This window comes from Schistocerca nitens, chromosome 2, assembly GCF_023898315.1.
Source record: "Schistocerca nitens isolate TAMUIC-IGC-003100 chromosome 2, iqSchNite1.1, whole genome shotgun sequence".
Lineage (NCBI taxonomy): Eukaryota > Metazoa > Arthropoda > Insecta > Orthoptera > Acrididae > Schistocerca > Schistocerca nitens.
This window is the reverse complement of record NC_064615.1, coordinates 1,136,088,696-1,136,109,082: the sequence shown is the minus strand read 5'-3', so window position 1 is coordinate 1,136,109,082 and position 20,387 is coordinate 1,136,088,696.

Here is a 20,387-nt window from a genome sequence, read left to right as displayed (position 1 = left end):
GGATTTTCTTTGGGGTTCCGAGTATCTCTTTTCCGATGCATTATTCCTCCTTTACTGTATCCCTCGCTCCTTCACGTTGACGAATTAACACACAATTTGCGTCCATATGAAATACTCTGGGATCCCTGCATTGTCCTTCTAAATCAATATACGTTTCTACGGAAACGATAGGATTTTCTTTGGGGTTCCGAGTATCTCTTTTCCGATGCATTATTCCTTCTTTACTGAATCCCTAGCTCCCTCACATTGACGAATTAACACAAAGTTTGCGTCCATATGAAATACTCTGGATTCCCTGCCATCTCCTTCTAAATTGAGATACGTTTCGATGGAACCGATAGGATTTTCTTTGGGGTTCCGAGTATCTCTTTTCCGATGCATTATTCCTTCTTTACTGCATTCCTCGCTCCCTTACATTGACGAATTAACACACAATTTGCGTCCATTTGAAATACTCTGGATTCCCTGCCATCTCCTTTTAAATCGAGATACGTTTCGACGGAAACGATAGGATTTTTTTTGGGAGTCGAGTATCTCATTTCCGATGCATTATTCCTCCTTTACTGCATGCCTCGCTCCCTCACATTGACGAATTAACACACAATTTGCGTCCATATGAAATACTCTGGATTCCCTGCATTGTCCTTCTAAATCGAGATACGTTTCTACAGAAACGATAGGATTTTCTTTGGGGTTTCCGAGTATCTCTTTTCCTCCTTTACTGCATCCCTCGCTCCCTCACATTGACGAATTAACACACATATGAAATACGCTGGATTCCCTGCATTGTCCTTCTAAATCGAGATACGCTTCTACGGAAACGATAGGATTTTCTTTGGGGTTCCGAGTATCTCTTTTCCGATGCATTATTCCTCCTTTACTGCATCCCTCGCTCCCTCACATTGCCGAATTAACACACATTTTGCGTCCATATGAAATACTCTGGATTCTCTGCATGGTCCTTCTAAATCGAGTTACGTTTCTATGGAAACGATAGGATTTTCTTTGGGGTTCCGAGTATCTCTTTTCCGATGCATTATTCCTCCTTTACTGCATCCCTCGCTCCCTCACATTGACGAATTACACAATTTGCGTCCATATGAAATACTCTGGATTCCCTGCATTGTCCATCAAAATCGAGATACGTTTCTACGAAAACGATAGGATTTTCTTTGAAGTTCCGAGTATCTCTGTTCCGATGAATTATTCCTCCTTTACTGCATCCCTCGCTCCCTCACATTGCCGAATTAACACACAATTTGCGTCCATATGAAATACTCTGGATTCCCGGCATTGTCCTTCTAAATCGAGATGCGTTTCTACGGAAACGATAGGATTTTCTTTGGGGTTCCGAGTATCTCTTTTCCGATGCATTATTCCTCCTTTACTGCATCCCTCGCTCCCTCACATTGACGAATTACACAATTTGCGTCCATATGAAATACTCTGGATTCCCTGCATTGTCCTTCTAAATCGAGATACGTTTCTACGAAAACGATAGGATTTTCTTTGGGGTTCCGAGTATCTCTTTTCCGATGCATTATTCCTCCTTTACTGTATCCCTCGCTCCCTCACATTGACGAATTAACACACAATTTGCGTCCATATGAAATACTCTGGGATCCCTGCATTGTCCTTCTAAATCAATATACGTTTCTACGGAAACGATAGGTTTTTCTTTGGGGTTCCGAGTATCTCTTTTCCGATGCATTATTCCTCCTTTACTGCATCCCTAGCTCCCTCACATTGACGAATTAACACAAAATTTGCGTCCATATGAAATACTCTGGATTCCCTGCATTGTCCTTCTAAATCGAGATACGTTTCTACGGAAACGATAGGATTTTCTTTGGAGTTCCAAGTATCTCTTTTCCGATGCATTATTCCTCCTCTACTGCATCCCTCGCTCCCTCACATTGCCGAATTAACACACAATTTGCGTCCATATGAAATACTCTGGGTTCCCTGCATTATCTTTCTAAAACGATATACATTTCTACGGAAACAATAGGATTTTCTTTTGGGAGTCGAGTATCTCTTTTCCGATGCATTATTCCTCCTTTACTGCATCCCTCGCTCCCTCACATTGACGAATTAACACACATATGAAATACGCTGGATTCCCTGCATTGTCCTTCTAAATCGAGATACGTTTCTACGGAAACGATAGGATTTTCTTTAGGGTTCCGAGTATCTCTTTTCCGATGCGTTATTCCTCCTTTACTGCATCCCTCGCTTCCTCACATTGCCGAATTAACACACATTTTGCGTCCATATGAAATACTCTGGATTCTCTGCATTGTCCGTCTAAATCGAGATACGTTTCTATGGAAACGATAGGATTTTCTTTGGGGTTCCGAGTATCTCTTTGCCGATGCATTATTCCTCCTTTACTGCATCCCTAGCTCCCTCACATTGTCGAATTAGCACCCAATTTGCGTCCATATGAAATACTCTGGATTCCCTGCATTGTCCTTCAAAAATCGAGATACGTTTCTACGGAAACGATAGGATTTTCTTTGGGGTTCCGAGTATCTCTTTTCCGATGCATTATTCCTCCTTTACTGCATGCCTCGCTCCCTCACATTGACGAATTAACACACAATTTGCGTCCATATGAAATACTCTGGATTCCCTGCATTGTCCTTCTAAATCGAGATACGTTTCTACAGAAACGATAGGATTTTCTTTGGGGTTTCCGAGTATCTCTTTTCCTCCTTTACTGAATCCCTCGCTCCCTCACATTGACGAATTAACACGCAATTTGCGTCCGTATGAAATACTCTGGATTCCCTGCATTGTCCTTCTAAATCGAGATACGTTTCTACGGAAACGATAGGATTTTCTTTGGGGTTCCGAGTATCTCTTTTCCGATGCATTATTCCTCCTTTACTGCATCCCACGCTCCCTCACATAGCCGAATTAAAACACAATTTGCGTCCATATGAAATACTCTGAGTTCCCTGCATTGTCCTTCTAAATCAAGATACGTTTCTACGGAAACGATAGGCTTTTCTTTTGGGAGTCGAGTATCTCTTTTCAGAAGCATTATTCCTCCTTTACTGCATCCCTCGCTCCCTCACATTCACGAATTAACGCACAATTTCCGTCCATATGAAATACTCTGGATTCCCTGCATTGTCCTTCTAAATCGAGATACGTTTCTACGGAAACGATAGGATTTTCTTTGGGGTTCCGAGTATCTCTTTTCCGATGCATTATTCCTCCTTTACTGCATCCCTCGCTCCTTCATATTGACGAATTAACACACAATTTGCGTCCATATGAAATACTCTGGGTCCCCTGCATTGTCCTTCTAAATCGAAATACGTTTCCACGGAAACGATAGGATTTTTTTATGGGAGTCGAGTATCTCTTTTCCGATGCATTGTTCCTCCTTTACTGCTTCCCTCGCTCCCTCACATTGACGAATTAACACACAATTTGCGTCCATACGAAATTCTGTGGGTTACCTGCCATCTCCTTCTAAATCGAGATACGTCTTTATGGAAACGACAGGATTTTCTTTCGGGAGCAGAGTATCTCTTTTCCGATGAATTATTCCTCCTTTACTACATCCCTCGCTCTCTCACATTGACGAATTAACACACAATTTTCGTCCATATAAAATACTCTGTGTTCCTTGCATTGTCCTTCTAAATCGGGATACATTTCTAAAAAAACGATAGGATTTTATTTTGGGAGTCGAGTATCTCTTTTCCGATGCTTTATTCCTCCTTTACTGCATCCCTCACTCATTCATATTGACGAATTAACACACAATTTGCGTCCATATGAAATACTCTGGGTTCCCTGCATTGTCCTTCTAAATCGAGATACGTTTCTACGGAAACGATAGGATTTTCTTTGGGTATCCGAGTATCTCTTTTCCTCCTTTACTGCATCCCTCGCTCCCTCACATTGACGAATTAACACACAATTTGCGTCCGTATGAAATACTCTGGATTCCCTGCATTGTCCTTCTAAGTCGAGATACATTACTACGGAAACGATAGGATTTTCTTTGGGGTTCCGAGTATCTCTTTTCCGATGCATTATTCCTCCTTTACTGCATCCCTCGCTCCTTCATATTGACGAATTAACACACAATTTGCGTCCATATGAAATACTCTGGGTTCCCTGCATTGTCCTTCTAAATCGAGATACGTTTCTACGGAAACGATAGGATTTTCTTTGGGGTTCCGTGTATCTCTTTTTTCCGATGCATTATTCCTCCTTTACTGCATCCCTTGCTCCCTCACATTGACGAATTAACACACAATTTGCGTCCATATGAAATACTCTGGATTCCCTGCATTGTCCTTCTAAATCGAGATACGTTTCTACGGAAACGATAGGATTTTCTTTGGGGTTCCGAGTTTCTCTTTTCCTCCTTTACTGCATCCCTCGTTCCCTCACATTGACGAATTAACACACAATTTGCGTCCGTATGAAATACTCTGGATTCCCCGCATTGTCCTTCTAAGTCGAGATAAATTTCTACGGAAACGATAGGATTTTATTTTGGGAGTCGAGTATCTTTTTTCCGATGCATTATTCCTCCTTTACTGCATCCCTCGCTCCCTCACATTGACGAATTAACACACATATGAAATACGCTGGATTCCCTGCATTGTCCTTCTAAATCGAGATACGTTTCTACGGAAACGATAGGATTTTCTTTGGGGTTCCGAGTATCTCTTTTCCGATGCATTATTCCTCCTTTACTGCATCCCTCGCTCCCTCACATTGCCGAATTAACACACATTTTGCGTCCATATGAAATACTCTGGATTCTCTGCATGGTCATTCTAAATCGAGATACGTTTCTATGGAAACGATAGGATTTTCTTTGGGGTTCCGAGTATCTCTTTTCCGATGCATTATTCCTCCTTTACTGCATCCCTCGCTCCCTCACATTGACGAATTACACAATTTGCGTCCATATGAAATACTCTGGATTCCCTGCATTGTCCTTCTAAATAGAGATACGTTTCTACGAAAACGATAGGATTTTCTTTGGGGTTCCGAGTATCTCTTTTCCGATGCATTATTCCTCCTTTACTGTATCCCTCGCTCCCTCACATTGACGAATTAACACACAATTTGCGTCCATATGACATACTCTGGGATCCCTGCATTGTCCTTCTAAATCAATATACGTTTCTACGGAAACGATAGGATTTTCTTTGGGGTTCCGAGTATCTCTTTTCCGATGCATTATTCCTTCTTTACTGCATTCCTCGCTCCCTTACATTGACGAATTAACACACAATTTGCGTCCATGTGAAATACTCTGGATTCCCTGCCATCTCCTTTTAAATCGAGATACGTTTCGACGGAAACGATAGGATTTTTTTTGGGAGTCGAGTATCTCATTTCCGATGCATTATTCCTCCTTTACTGCATGCCTCGCTCCCTCACATTGCCGTATTAACACACAATTTGCGTCCATATGAAATACTCTGGGTTCCCTGCATTGTCCTTCTAAATCGAGATACGTTTCTACGGAAACGATAGGATTTTCTTTGGAGTTCCAAGTATCTCTTTTCCGATGCATTATTCCTCCTCTACTGCATCCCTCGCTCCCTCACATTGCCGAATTAACACACAATTTGCGTCCATATGAAATACTCTGGGTTCCCTGCATTATCTTTCTAAAACGATATACATTTCTACGGAAACAATAGGATTTTCTTTTGGGAGTCGAGTATCTCTTTTCCGATGCATTATTCCTCCTTTACTGCATCCCTCGCTCCCTCACATTGACGAATTAACACACATATGAAATACGCTGGATTCCCTGCATTGTCCTTCTAAATCGAGATACGTTTCTACGGAAACGATAGGATTTTCTTTAGGGTTCCGAGTATCTCTTTTCCGATGCGTTATTCCTCCTTTACTGCATCCCTCGCTCCCTCACATTGACGAATTAACACACATTTTGCGTCCATATGAAATACTCTGGATTCTCTGCATTGTCCGTCTAAATCGAGATACGTTTCTATGGAAACGATAGGATTTTCTTTGGGGTTCCGAGTATCTCTTTGCCGATGCATTATTCCTCCTTTACTGCATCCCTAGCTCCCTCACATTGTCGAATTAGCACCCAATTTGCGTCCATATGAAATACTCTGGATTCCCTGCATTGTCCTTCAAAAATCGAGATACGTTTCTACGGAAACGATAGGATTTTCTTTGGGGTTCCGAGTATCTCTTTTCCGATGCATTATTCCTCCTTTACTGCATGCCTCGCTCCCTCACATTGACGAATTAACACACAATTTGCGTCCATATGAAATACTCTGGATTCCCTGCATTGTCCTTCTAAATCGAGATACGTTTCTACAGAAACGATAGGATTTTCTTTGGGGTTTCCGAGTATCTCTTTTCCTCCTTTACTGAATCCCTCGCTCCCTCACATTGACGAATTAACACGCAATTTGCGTCCGTATGAAATACTCTGGATTCCCTGCATTGTCCTTCTAAATCGAGATACGTTTCTACGGAAACGATAGGATTTTCTTTGGGGTTCCGAGTATCTCTTTTCCGATGCATTATTCCTCCTTTACTGCATCCCACGCTCCCTCACATAGCCGAATTAAAACACAATTTGCGTCCATATGAAATACTCTGAGTTCCCTGCATTGTCCTTCTAAATCAAGATACGTTTCTACGGAAACGATAGGCTTTTCTTTTGGGAGTCGAGTATCTCTTTTCAGAAGCATTATTCCTCCTTTACTGCATCCCTCGCTCCCTCACATTGACGAATTAACGCACAATTTCCGTCCATATGAAATACTCTGGATTCCCTGCATTGTCCTTCTAAATCGAGATACGTTTCTACGGAAACGATAGGATTTTCTTTGGGGTTCCGAGTATCTCTTTTCCGATGCATTATTCCTCCTTTACTGCATCCCTCGCTCCTTCATATTGACGAATTAACACACAATTTGCGTCCATATGAAATACTCTGGGTCCCCTGCATTGTCCTTCTAAATCGAAATACGTTTCCACGGAAACGATAGGATTTTTTTATGGGAGTCGAGTATCTCTTTTCCGATGCATTGTTCCTCCTTTACTGCATCCCTCGCTCCCTCACATTGACGAATTAACACACAATTTGCGTCCATACGAAATTCTCTGGGTTACCTGCCATCTCCTTCTAAATCGAGATACGTCTTTATGGAAACGACAGGATTTTCTTTCGGGAGCAGAGTATCTCTTTTCCGATGAATTATTCCTCCTTTACTACATCCCTCGCTCTCTCACATTGACGAATGAACACACAATTTTCGTCCATATAAAATACTCTGTGTTCCTTGCATTGTCCTTCTAAATCGGGATACATTTCTAAAAAAACGATAGGATTTTATTTTGGGAGTCGAGTATCTCTTTTCCGATGCTTTATTCCTCCTTTACTGCATCGCTCACTCATTCATATTGACGAATTAACACACAATTTGCGTCCATATGAAATACTCTGGGTTCCCTGCATTGTCCTTCTAAATCGAGATACGTTTCTACGGAAACGATAGGATTTTCTTTGGGTATCCGAGTATCTCTTTTCCTCCTTTACTGCATCCCTCGCTCCCTCACATTGACGAATTAACACACAATTTGCGTCCGTATGAAATACTCTGGATTCCCTGCATTGTCCTTCTAAGTCGAGATACATTACTACGGAAACGATAGGATTTTCTTTGGGGTTCCGAGTATCTCTTTTCCGATGCATTATTCCTCCTTCACTACATCCCTCGCTCCTTCATATTGACGAATTAACACACAATTTGCGTTCATATGAAATACTCTGAGTTCCCTGCATTGTCCTTCTAAATCGAGATACGTTTCTACGGAAACGATAGGATTTTCTTTGGGGTTCCGAGTATCTCTTTTCCTCCTTTACTGCATCCCTCGCTCCCTCACATTGACGAATTAACACACAATTTGCGTCCGTATGAAATACTCTGGATTCCCCGCATTGTCCTTCTAAGTCGAGATAAATTTCTACGGAAACGATAGGATTTTATTTTGGGAGTCGAGTATCTCTTTTCCGATGCATTATTCCTCCTTTACTGCATCCCTCGCTCCCTCACATTGACGAATTAACACACATATGAAATACGCTGGATTCCCTGCATTGTCCTTCTAAATCGAGATACGTTTCTACGGAAACGATAGGATTTTCTTTGGGGTTCCGAGTATCTCTTTTCCGATGCATTATTCCTCCTTTACTGCATCCCTCGCTCCCTCACATTGCCGAATTAACACACATTTTGCGTCCATATGAAATACTCTGGATTCTCTGCATGGTCATTCTAAATCGAGATACGTTTCTATGGAAACGATAGGATTTTCTTTGGGGTTCCGAGTATCTCTTTTCCGATGCATTATTCCTCCTTTACTGCATCCCTCGCTCCCTCACATTGACGAATTACACAATTTGCGTCCATATGAAATACTCTGGATTCCCTGCATTGTCCTTCTAAATAGAGATACGTTTCTACGAAAACGATAGCTTTTTCTTTGGGGTTCCGAGTATCTCTTTTCCGATGCATTATTCCTCCTTTACTGTATCCCTCGCTCCCTCACATTGACGAATTAACACACAATTTGCGTCCATTTGAAATACTCTGGGATCCCTGCATTGTCCTTCTAAATCAATATACGTTTCTACGGAAACGATAGGATTTTCTTTGGGGTTCCGAGTATCTCTTTTCCGATGCATTATTCCTTCTTTACTGCATTCCTCGCTCCCTTACATTGACGAATTAACACACAATTTGCGTCCATGTGAAATACTCTGGATTCCCTGCCATCTCCTTTTAAATCGAGATACGTTTCGACGGAAACGATAGGATTTTTTTTGGGAGTCGAGTATCTCATTTCCGATGCATTATTCCTCCTTTACTGCATGCCTCGCTCACTCACATTGACGAATTAACACACAATTTGCGTCCATATGAAATACTCTGGATTCCCTGCATTGTCCTTCTAAATCGAGATACGTTTCTACAGAAACGGTAGGATTTTCTTTGGGGTTTCCGAGTATCTCTTTTCCTCCTTTACTGCATCCCTCGCTCCCTCACATTGACGAATTAACACGCAAGTTGCGTCCGTATGAAATACTCTGGATTCCCTGCATAGTCCTTCTAAATCGAGATACGTTTCTACGGAAACGATAGGATTTCCTTTGGGGTTCCGAGTATCTCTTTTCCGATGCATTATTCCTCCTTTACTGCATCCCACGCTCCCTCACATTGCCGAATTAAAACACAATTTGCGTCCATATGAAATACTCTGAGTTCCCTGCATTGTCCTTCTAAATCAAGATACGTTTCTACGGAAACGATAGGCTTTTCTTTTGGGAGTCGAGTATCTCTTTTCAGAAGAATTATTCCTCCTTTACTGCATCCCTCGCTCCCTCACATTGACGAATTAACACACAATTTCCGTCCATATGAAATACTCTGGATTCCCTGCATTGTCCTTCTAAATCGAGATACGTTTCTACGGAAACGATAGGATTTTCTTTGGGGTTCCGAGTATCTCTTTTCCGATGCATTATTCCTCCTTTACTGCATCCCTCGCTCCTTCATATTGACGAATTAACACACAATTTGCGTCCATATGAAATACTCTGGGTCCCCTGCATTGTCCTTCTAAATCGAAATACGTTTCCACGGAAACGATAGGATTTTCTTATGGGAGTCGAGTATCTCTTTTCCGATGCATTGTTCCTCCTTTACTGCATCCCTCGCTCCCTCATATTGACGAAGTAACACACAATATGCGTCCATACGAAATATTCTGGGTTACCTGCCATCTCCTTCTAAATCGAGATACGTCTTTATGGAAACGACAGGATTTTCTTTTGGGAGCAGAGTATCTCTTTTCCGATGCATTATTCCTCCTTTACTACATCCCTCGCTCTCTCACATTGACGAATGAACACACAATTTTCGTCCATATAAAATACTCTGAGTTCCTTGCATTGTCCTTCTAAATAGGGATACATTTCTACGGAAACGATAGGATTTTCTTTTGGGAGTCGAGTATCTCTTTTCGGATGCTTTATTCCTCCTTTACTGCATCCCTCACGCCCTCATATTGACGAATTAACACACAATTTGCGTCCATATGAAATACTCTGGGTTCCCCGCATTGTCATTCTAAATCGAGATACGTTTCTACGGAAACGATAGGATTTTCTTTGGGGTTCCGAGTATCTCTTTTCCGATGCATTATTCCTCCTTTACTGCATCCCTCGCTCCCTCACATTGACGAATTAACACACAATTTGCGTCCATATGAAATACTCTGGATTCCCTGCATTGTCCTTCTAAATCAAGATACGTTTCTACGGAAACGATAGGATTTTCTTTGGGGTTCCGAGTATCTCTTTTCCTCCTTTACTGCATCCCTCGCTCCCTCACATTGACGAATTAACACACAATTTGCGTTCGTATGAAATACTCTGGATTCCCCGCATTGTCCTTCTAAGTCGAGATACATTTCTACGGAAACGATAGGATTTTCTTTGGGGTTCCGAGTATCTCTTTTCCGATGCATTATTCCTCCTTTACTGCATCCCTCGCTCCCTCAAATTGACGAATTAACACACATTTTGCGTCCATAAGAAATACTCTGGATTCTCTGCATTGTCCTTCTAAATCGAGATACGTTTCTATGGAAACGATAGGATTTTCTTTGGGGTTCCAAGTATCTCTTTTCCGATGCATTATTCCTCCTTTACTGCACCCCTCGCTCCCTCACATTGACGAATTAACACACAATTTGCGTCCATATGAAATACTCTGGATTCCCTGCATTGTCCTTCAAAATCGAGATACGTTTCTACGGAAACGATAGGATTTTCATTGGGGTTCCGAGTATCTCTTTTCCGATGCATTATTCCTCCATTACTGCATCCCTCGCTCCCTCACATTGACGAATTAACACACAATTTGCGTCCATATTAATTACTCTGGATTCCCTGTATTTTCCTTCTAAATCGAGATACGTTTCTACGTAAACGATAGGATTTTCTTTGGGGTTCCGAGTATCTCTTTTCCGATGCGTTATTCCTCCTGTACTGCATCCCTCGCTCCCTCAAATTTCGAATTAACACAAAATTTGCGTCCATATCAAATACTCTGGATTCCCAGCATTGTCCTTCTAAATCGAGATACGTTTCTACGGAAACAATAGGATTTTCTTTGGGGTTCCGGGTATCTCTTTTCCGATGCATTATTCCTCCTTTACTGCATCCCTAGCTCCCTCACATTGACGAATTAACACACAGTTTGCGTCTATATGAAATACTCTGGATTCCCTGCCATCTCCTTCTAAATTGAGATACGTTTCGATGGAAACGATAGGATTTTCTTTGGGGTTCCGAGTATCTCTTTTACGATTCATTATTCCTTCTTTACTGCATTCCTCGCTCCCTTACATTGACGAATTAACACACAATTTGCGTCCATATGAAATACTCTGGATTCCCAGCATTGTCCTTCTAAATCGAGATACGTTTCTACGGAAACGATAGGATTTTCTTTGGGATTCGAGTATCTTATTTCCGATGCATTATACCTCCTTTACTACATCCCTCGCTCCCTCACATTGACGAATTAACACACAATTTGCGTCCATATGAAATACTCTGGATTCCCTGCATTGTCCTTCTAAATCGAGATACGTTTCTACGGAAACGATAGGATTTTCTTTGGAGTTCCAAGTATCTCTTTTCCGATGCATTATTCCTCCTTTACTGCATCCCTCGCTCCCTCACATTGCCGAATTAACACACAATTTGCGTCCATATGATATACTCTGGGTTCCCTGCATTATCTTTCTAAAACGAGATACATTTCTACGGAAACGATAGGATTTTCTTTTGGGAGTCGAGTATCTCTTTTCCGTTGCATTATTCCTCCTTTACTGCATCCCTCGCTCCCTCACATTGACGAATTAACACACTTATGAAATACGCTGGATTCCCTGCATTGTCCTTCTAAATCGAGATACGTTTCTACGGAAACGATAGGATTTTCTTTGGGGTTCCGAGTATCTCTTTTCCGATGAATTATTCCTCCTTTACTGCATCCCTCGCTCCCTCACATTGCCGAATTAACACACATTTTGCGTCCATAAGAAATACTCTGGATTCTCTGCATGGTCCTTCTAAATCGAGATACGTTTCTATGGAAACGATAGGATTTTCTTTGGGGTTCCGAGTATCTCTTTTCCGATGCATTATTCCTCCTTTACTGCATCCCTCGCTCCCTCACATTGACGAATTACACAATTTGCGTCCATATGAAATACTCTGGATTCCCTGCATTGTCCATCAAAATCGAGATACGTTTCTACGAAAACGATAGGATTTTCTTTGGGGTTCCAAGTATCTCTTTTCCGATGCATTATTCCTCCTTTACTGCATTCCTCGTTCCCTCACATTGCCGAATTAAAACACAATTTGCGTCCATATGAAATACTCTGGATTCCCTGCATTGACCTTCTAAATCGAGATACGTTTCTACGAAAACGATTGGATTTTCTTTGGGGTTCCGTGTATCTCTTTTCCGATGCATTATTCCTCCTTTACTGCATCCCTCGCTCCCTCACATTAACGAATTAACACACAATTTGCGTCCATATGAAATACTCTGGATTCCCTGCATTGTCCTTCAAAAATCGAGATACGTTTCTACGGAAACGATAGGATTTTCTTTGGGGTTTCCGAGTATCCCTTTTCCTCCTTTACTGCATCCCTCGCTCCCTCACATTGACGAATTAACACACAATTTGCGTCCGTATGAAATACTCTGGATTCCCTGCATTGTCCTTCTAAATCGAGATACGTTTCTACGGAAACGATAGGATTTTCTTTGGGGTTCCGAGTATCTCTTTTCCGATGCATTATTCCTCTTTTCTGCATCCCACGCTCCCTCACATTGCCGAATTAACACACAATTTGCGTCCATATGAAATACTCTGAGTTCCCTGCATTGTCCTTCTAAATCAAGATACGTTTCTACGGAAACGTTAGGCTTTTCTTTTGGGAGTCGAGTATCTCTTTTCAGAAGCATTATTCCTCCTATACTGCATCCCTCGCTCCCTCACATTGACGAATTAACACACAATTTCCGTCCATATGAAATACTGTGGGTTCTCTGCCATCTCCTTCTAAATCGAGAATCGTTTCTACGGAAACGATATAATTTTCTTTTGGGAGTCGAGTATCACTTTTCCGATGAATTATTCCTTCTTTACTGCATCCCTCGTTCCCTCACATTGACGAATTAACAAACAATTTGCGTCCACATGAAATACTCTGGGATCCCTGCATTCTCCTTCTAAACACAGGTACGTTTCTATGGAAACGATAGGATTTTATTTTGGGGGTCGTGTATCACTTTCCCGATGCTTTATTCCTCCTTTATTGCATCACTCGCTCCTTCATATTGACGAATTAACACACAATTTGCGTCCATATGAAATACTCTGGGTTCCCTGCATTGTCCTTCTAAATCGAAATACGTTTCCACGGAAACGATAGGATTTTCTTTTGTGAGTCGAGTATCTCTTTTCCGATGCATTGTTCCTCCTTTACTGCATCCCTCGCTCCCTCACATTGCCGAATTAACACACATTTTGCGTCCATATGAAATACTCTGGATTCTCTGCATTGTCCTTCTAAATCGAGATACGTTTCTATGGAAACGATAGGATTTTCTTTGGGGTTCCGAGTATCTCTTTTCCGATGCATTATTCCTCCTTTACTGCTTGCTTAGCTCTTTCACATTGACGAATTAACACCCAATTTGCGTCCATATGAAATACTCTGGATTCCCTGCATTGTCCTTCTAAATCGAGATACGTTTCTACGGAAAAGATAGGATTGTCCTTCAAAAATCGAGATACGTTTCTACGGAAACGATAGGATTTTCTTTGGGGTTTCCGAGTATCCCTTTTCCTCCTTTACTGCATCCCTCGCTCCCTCACATTGACGAATTAACACACAATTTGCGTCCGTATGAAATACTATGGATTCCCTGCATTGTCCTTCTAAATCGAGATACGTTTCTACGGAAACGATAGGATTTTCTTTGGGGTTCCGAGTATCTCTTTTCCGATGCATTATTCCTCCTTTCTGCATCCCACGCTCCCTCACATTGCCGAATTAACACACAATTTGCGTCCATATGAAGTACTCTGGGTTCCCTGCATTGCCCTTCTAAAATCGAGATACGTTTCTACGGAAACGATAGGATTTTCTTTTGGGAGTCGAGTATCTCTTTTCCGATGCATTATTCCTCCTTTATTGCATACCTCGCTCTCTCACATTGACGAATTAACACACAATTTGCGTCCATATGAAATAATCTTGGTTCCCTGCATTGTCCTTCTAAGTTGACATACGTTTCTACGGAAACGGTAGGATTTTCTTTTGGGAGTCGAGTATCTCTTTTCCGATGCATTATTTCTCTTTTACTGCATCCCTCGCTCACTCACATTGACGAATTAACACACAATTTGCGTCCATATGAAATACTCTGGGTTCCCTGCATTGTCCTTCTAAATCGAAATACGTTTCCACGGAAACAATAGGACTTTTTTTTGGGAGTCGAATATCTCTCTTCCGATGCATTATTCCTCCTTACTGATTCCCTCGCTCCCTCACATTGACGAATTAGAAAACAATTTGCGTCCATATGAAACACTCTGGGTTTCTTGCCATCTCGTTCTAATTTGAGATACGTTTCTACGGAAACGATAGGATTTTCTTTTCGGAGTCGAGTATCTCTTTTCCGATGCACTATTCCTCATTTACTGCATCCCTCGATCCGTCACATTGACGAATTAACACACAACTTGCGTCCATATGAAATACTCTGGGTTTCCCTGCCGTCTCCTTCTAAATCGAGATATGTTTCTACGGAAACGATAGGATTTTCTTTTGGGAGTCGAGTATTTCTTTTCCGATGCATTATTCCTCCTTTACTGCATCCCTCGCTCTCTCACATTGACGAATTAACACACAATTTGCATCCATATTAAATACTCTGGGTTCCTTGCATTGTCCTTCTACATCAAGGTACGTTTCTACGGAAACGATAGGATTTTCTTTTTGGAGTCGAGTATCTCTTTTCAGAAGCATTATTCCTCCTTTACTGGATCCCTCGCTCACTCACATTGACGAATTAACACACAATTTGCCTCCTTATGAAATACTCTGTGTTCCCTGCCGTCTCCTTCTAAATCGAGAATCGTTTCTACGGATACGATAGGATTTTCTTTCGGGAGTCGAGTATCACTTTTCCAATGAATTATTCCTTCTGTACTGCATCCCTCGCTCCCTCACATTGACGAATGAACACATAATTTGCGTCCATATGAAATACTCTGGGTTCCCTGCATTATCCATCTAAATCGAGATACGATTCTACGGAAACGATAGGATTTTCTTTTGGGAGTCGTGTATCTCTTTTCCGATGCATTATTCCTCTGGAATGGGATAGGGAGGTACACAGAAGGGAACATGCGTCCTTAATCTAAACCTATATTGAAACCATTTTATGGCTCCTGGTTTCGAAAGAAAGACCTCCGCATTTTTTCTGAGCACTGTCTCTAATTCTATTCTCTCTGCAGCTGTTATGTCTTCCAGTAACGCCACTTTTCCTTGTATTGCATCATGGATTTCTGTCAGTGTTTCATCTCTATCCTGACAGCTCGTTTGTAATTGGTCCTGTGCAGAGTACGGTCGTACATCCTGACTCTGGTCTCCAGTAATCCTGAGATTCAGACAATCCGCTGGTAGTTCATCTTTCGTCTTATGTTCTGAAAACCTAATGCACGTTTCGCCATTTTCTCCTAACGTCAGTGTGCCTAGGCCCATATTGATTATCGCTTTTTATTGGGTCCTAAAATCAATCCCAATGATGATTTGAGCGGCGAGATGTGGTAGGATGAAAAAATTTCCGTGTAGTGCATACCCCTGACAAATAAACTCCAGTCTTGTCTGATGCCTAATTTCAGTGGGTTTCCCTCTGACAGCACCTCGGATTTTAATCTTCTGGACCTTCAGTGGCGGAGGTTTCAACATGTGGCAACTGTCAAATAGGGTTTCCGAGATCGCTGAAATTTCGCTCCCGCTATCTAGTATAGCCTCAGCTGTTACGTCACCTAGTTTAATATCAACGACCGGGTGCAGATCTCGCGTAACACCTTCCTGCCTCTCTTCTAAGGGCGATTCCCTAATATCCTCATACATGAGCATATAGCTGTGGCGGTTTCCGATACGTGGTGTGGGTTTTTGTGCCACCGTCCCCGCAACGCTGGCTAGTCATGGCTGTTCGTGAACCTCTTCTATCTGTGCACGTCCAGAATTTGGCCCCCTAATATCTATTGTCTGCGGATTGTTTTCTCGTCTTTTGTGAGATGCAAAGTTCGGTTGTGGGTGTCCTTGCGACCACGGCTGGTTGTTGCCCAACTTTTCTTTCTTCCATCTATTACCGATATTCGTTTTTGCTTCCTGTTGACAGTTACGCGTTTGCCAGCTGTTACTACTATGCCATTGGTTCACCCGTTTTTGATCTTCTTGTGCGTTGAAATTTTGTGACTACTTTCGTTTCTGTATCTCTATTACGGTTACGCGCCAGCTCCTCGTTCAACACGAATTCGACTTCTTTAATTATACTTCTGAAGCCCTCCACATCGTCTCCGCATTTACCTATCAGATTTTGTTGCTGACATGACGGAAGCCTCATGTAGCAAATACGGATAATCTCATTATTCGTATACGGGTTGTCTACGAATTCATTTTTCTTGACCATCTGGTCAAGGAATTTAACTGCGCTCTTGAAGCCTGCAGTTTCCATGTCCTTAGCCATCATCATTTCGTGTTTTATTCTGGTCTGGTAACTTTGAGACCAGTATCGATTTAGAAATATTGGCGAAATTCTTCGAAAGACTCGCAAGACTTCCCACATTTAAGCATCGTTTCTGCCACTAACCCTTCTAAATGTGCTCATACAAAGTCGATCTGTTTCCGCGCTGGCCAATGCGGTGGAAATGCTTCTGTGATTTGGGAGATAAAATTCCGTGGGTGCATAACATTATTGTACTCTCGGTAGTGTTGGAATCTTAGTAGGCTTCAGTACTTTTCATGGTCGAACTGCTCCTCGTATCTTGGAGTACGTTCATTTCCATGACCCTGCTGTTTATTGTAGTGTGTCGGCGCTGTACTGTCTCCTCCGTTCGTACTGATTTGTGATTCCGTACTACCGGAATCTCCGCTCTGCGAGTTGCACCGTTGCAGAGGTAAACAGTTGTCTTGGCTGCTTCGTACCGACGTCGGCTCTGCAACCATGAGAGCCACCGTACCTTTCCTCATCACGACCTGTCTAGCTGCTCTGTTCGTAAGTGGGAGGTGGAGGACTGATTGCTTCTGTCCCGTGCTCCCTGCACTGCCACCGTTCAGAAACTCTGTGTCCCCAGTTAGTGGTGTTACATTTCCTGTGCTCTCTTTTGATTGCACCGCGTCCCCAGTTATCTGCGTGCGAAGATTTTCGCGTTCTTCCTGCACGACCCTTTCGTCGATGGACTTTTCCATCTCCGCCACTCTCTCTTCAACTACTTCCTCGACATGAATCTGTAATGATTTTCCCGCAACTTTCGCCAGTTTGTCCAGGCGACGTTTCAGTTTAGTCAGTTACTTTTTTCCGACGGAGGTCGCCGTCTTAGTTTGCTCGTGAGCCTCTTGGGCAAACCGTTTCGCGCCGCGTGCGTCTCGTCTCGCCAGAGCTGCGTCCTTTTTAACTTCACCTAACTCTTTCATAATTTCTTGCGCGAAGGAAAGCATTTTTGTTTACAAACCTGTACGCCTCCTATTTCATTTCTCATCGGTCTTTCTGCTTTGTGCGTCTAAATTTCCCTTGATATCACTCTTGATTTCATCCATCTTCCTTATCAATTGCGCGAGCGACCACTCATCTATCGTCGCAGTTCCGCCAGGACTTCGCTGTCTCCGTGAGTGCCTAGCTTTCTCTACCCGGTGATCGTTATGGTTAGATTCGCGTCCGGTTGGTCTTCTTACGGTGCTAGGGCGACTTGCCCCTAACGCCGGAGGCCCACTATAGCAACGTCTGGTTGATCTCAAAATTAATTTGAACCAGCAGGAGAATTATAGTCCACTACCACGGTACTCGAATTCAATTTCAGACCGGAGTTGTCTCCTTCACCACTAGTATAACCATAACCACAACCACCTGTGTTGCATCGTTCTGACTGCATTTGCTCATGCTCAAACGGACCCTCGTGAATTTCTGCGGCTACCAACATTCAATTATCCTCACTATGGCCTTCCATATTTCTCTCACGAGCCTACGTTCGCTCTTCCGCCTCGGCCTGGCTGCGCGTCCTCATGTACTAACGATTATTAAACCCAAAATAACAAATAACTACACAAAATGCAGCACATAAAACACAAATCAAATCACAAAAGAATTCAAATAAAACTTACAGCAAAAGACAAGAAGAGAAGAAGAAAATTTCGACGATTTTGCGAAAACTGCACTTAGGCACTATATAGGAAGCCAATGATGTGTGCGATTTCTGTGTCACTGTCCCACCAATATTTCAACATAGTCGTAGGCTACTCTCTTGCCTCAATACATATACAAGACCGTACAAACTACATACTATATCAAATATCCTGAAAAACGAAACAAAGAAAAAAATCACAACGATTCAGCAATAACACAAGAAATCATTTATCTTATATCGCACAATTGCTGTGTCAAACCTTATGCATTATTCAGTAGCGAGAGTTTCCAACACCACAATCAATAGCTGAAATTAGGGTCACCTTTAACAAAGGTTTAGAAAATATGACTACGTCACAAAAAAATGCCTATTTATGAACAATCCTGGCAGCGGTCGCCATGTGTAAACTTATCAGTCCGTCGCTGACATAGAAGACTGCAAATCTCCCTTCCTTCCCGTCTGGGCAAGCTGTTCAGTGACTAGAGTACATGTAAAGCTTACTGGGACAGGGTAAATGCTAGCTATAATGAAGTCGGTAATTCGATCGTAATATTGCCATTTTAATTTGATATTCCCCACACCTGACAATATTTACAAAAAAAATGTGAATCTCTTTGTCCACAAACTCGTTCCTGAGAATGGCTCATTAACAATTTCCAATAACGTGCCCCTATTACCGGCAGCTGCGTTGATAAATACTCGGCACATCGCAAGGATAACTTATCGATCGAGAAATTTTCGTAAGTTGTTGGAAGTGGTTAGGCGTTGGAGAAAATCTCGCTTCTGGGCACACAAAGAGCCCTAACCGCAGAACTCTGCACGGTACACGCGTTGGTGAAACGCTGCGATACAGACCGTGTATCAGGTGGCTCCGGATGCCGGGCTGCCCCCAAAACCGCCGTATTGTCCCACGTTTCCGGTGGCCGCTAACTGCCGCCCACGGCGGCCCGGCGAGCTACGGCCGTCTTCAGACTTTACCTTGCACAATTCTCAAGTTACGACGCTTTTCACCAACGCTTTAAGTTAGTGGCTCCATCATGCAGACATGCAGGGAGTACTGCTCTAGAGTGCCTCATATTAATCATAATTCAATAGAGTCATGTTCTGATGCCCTTGCCAGTCCCTTTATTATAAATACTAATGTCGGTAAGCTAATGTGTAAGTGCCCATGTTCAAGCACTTTACACTTGTACCTTCACATTTACGATGAAACACAGACATTGAATCGGGATTGAATAAAAAGCCACAATGCCAACTTCTGTCCAGGGGGAGTAACGCTTCAATGGTCTTTGTTGGAACCTTTCCTGGGAGACCAGTATTAGATTCCGATGCACCACGGCATGTTTACTGTAAGCCTTGAACATTCAAATTGACGATAAAACACAGATATTGCATCGGGATTGAATACAAAAAGCACAATGCCGACTTCAGTCCAGGGTAGTAACGCTACAAACAGTCTTGGCTTGGAGCCTTCAATGGGTCTCCAGTGTTAGATTCCGATGCACCATTGCAAGTTTAGTGTAACCCTTGTACCTTCACGCTGTCAATGTAACACAGAACCTGCATCGAGATTGAATACATAAGACACAATGCCAGCTTTTACCCAGGGGGAGTATCGCTTCAGTATGTGCTTTGAACGTTTCCTGGGAGACCAGTAGTAGATTCCGATGCACCACTGACGATGAAACTCAGAAATTGCATTGGGATTGAATACAGAAAGCACAATGCCGACTTCTGTCAAGGGGGAGTAAATCCTCAAGCTGTCTGTGCTTTGAACCTTTCCTGGGAGTCCAGTAGTAGATTCCGATGCACCACAGCAGGTTTACTGTAACCTT